Source organism: Zalophus californianus, chromosome 3 (assembly GCF_009762305.2).
Source record: "Zalophus californianus isolate mZalCal1 chromosome 3, mZalCal1.pri.v2, whole genome shotgun sequence".
Taxonomy (NCBI): domain Eukaryota; kingdom Metazoa; phylum Chordata; class Mammalia; order Carnivora; family Otariidae; genus Zalophus; species Zalophus californianus.
In genome coordinates this window covers 174,920,151-174,922,432 of record NC_045597.1, presented here as the reverse complement: position 1 = coordinate 174,922,432, position 2,282 = coordinate 174,920,151, and positions in this window count along the sequence as shown.

Sequence of the window (2,282 nt, the reverse complement as noted above, 5' to 3'; positions counted from 1 at the left end):
CTCAAACTCAACACCCAAAAAACAATAATCAAGTCAAAAAATGGGCAGAAGACATGAATAGACACGTCTCCAAAGACATACAAATGGCTAACAGACACATGAAAAAATGTCCATCATCATTAGCTATCAGGGAAATTCAAATCAAAACCACACTGAGATACCAACTTACAGCAGTTAGAATGGCAAAAACTGACAAGGCAAGAAACAATAAATGTTGGAGAGGTTGTGGAGAGAGGGGAACCCTCTTACACTGTTGGTGGGAATGCAAGTTGGTACAGCCAGTTTGGAAAACAGCATGGAGTTCCTCTAAAAAAAAATTTTTTTTTTAAATAGGCTTTTTAAAAGTACCTATCCAAAATAAATACATAAAATATACAATTTAAAAAAAAAATAAATAAATGTACCTGTCCAAGGTACTTAATTTCTTTGAGCCTCAGTTTCCTTAGCTACATAATGGAGACAGTATTCCTAGCAACCCTGTCCCCATGGAAATTTTGTGAAGCTGTGTTGAATGCTTGCTGGCTGCCAAGTGCTGTGCTAACACCCCTGTGCCTTATTAGGAGAGGAGCCACCATCCATCAAGTGTCGACTGTGGACCAGTTGCCATGTTTCGTGGCTTCATCTGTTTCAATTCTCCCAATAAACTCAGCACCTTGGGCTAGATATGATTGTCTTCATTTTCAGATGAGGAAAACTGAAGCTCGGGAAACTCTTTTCCAAGACCAAGTGCTAAGAAAGCAGTGGAGTGGAAATTTAAACCAAGTTAGTCAGACCCTCTAGCCCAGGGACTCTTCTAAGAATAATGTGGGAGGATGTGGTAGAATGGCAGGGATGGGGGAGAGGGAAGACCAGAGAAAGATGAAGGAGACAGAGAAGGAAGAGAAATAGAAGGAGAAGGGGGGAGAGTGAGAGAGCCAGCAGATGGAAAAGAGAAAGATCTCAGGGCCAGGGGTGGGGGGAAGGGAGAAAGAGAAGGAGGGAGGGGGAAGGTTGGTTGTAGGTGGTGGGCAGAGCCTGCTATTCTTCCCCGTTTCACTGGGCTTTAGTGGATGACCCCCTCTGTCTGCTGATGCAGCTGCTTTTACAGTTCAGGGTGTTCTACTCAGTTTCCTGAAGCCACAGCACCCCCCCCCCCACACACACACACCCCTCCTTGTTCTTCTTTTCCCAGCCTTTCCCAGGTCCCAAGGTTTGAGTGAAGCCTGGGCTCCGGATGCCTCTGGTTTGTGCAGACAATTGCTTAACTGCCATTTAAGAGAATTGATGCAACTGACCTTTAAACACACGTTGGTTACACTGACATCTGAAAAGAGAAAATAAACTTCCTTCCATGAGTGGGAAATTCTTCTCACAACAATTACTCCAAGAAGGAAGCACAGGAAGGTGAGCCTCAGCCAAGGAACCTGATCAGTTCTACAGATTGTCTTCCTCTAGACGCTGATCAGACTGTTGGGGTAATTCCCAAGGGTCCTTAGGGCTCCCCAGCCTTGAGTAAATCTTCCCTTTCAGAAGAAAAAGGAGTCAGAAATTCCTAAATCATTTGCCCTTTCAGAAGTTTCTGAGCAGTCCCAAAGTATCAGCTCCTGCTCCCTGGGCTGGCCCCTGGAGGCAGGTGGCACATGATCCCTTCTTCCATGGGCTGTGTTGGAATTAATTATGGACTGACAGTGTTGAAATTAATTATGGATTTTCAGTTCTCAACCAACCATGCTCCCCTGTGGCCCATACCCATGGAAGACCCATCTCAACCCCCCACCCTAGTGAGCCACTGCCCATGTTTACCAGCTACCATGGGTCAAATAGACCAAAAATAGGGTCAGACCACACTGCTGTTCCACTTCTGAGGAAATTCTCTTTGTGCATCATAACATGCCCAGTAACTCTGATGACTCAGGTCTCAGGTCAAATGTTACCTTCCCAGGGGGCCCCTCCCAGCAACCTTCCCTAAGTTGACCTCATTCTTTTTCCCAGGCTCTCTGTGGCATGCAGCCCTGCTTTATTTTCTAAGAGCTTATTTCTTCAACCCAGGCCACCATATGATAGACTCCTGGTACTATCAGCTCTGTAGGTCTCTACCAGAACCCTGTGCACAGAGCAGAGGAGGGCTCCTAGAGGACTTGAAAAGATGTTCTCATGCCACACCAAGGAATGACCCAGAGGTCAGCATCAGAGTCTGGAGTGCCCCAGAGCCCCTCTTGTCTCTTCCACAGCCCTGTTCCTGACCCCAAAAGGTCCTTCTTCTTCCTCTTCCCCCTTCTTGTCAGAATGGAAAGCACCAAGCC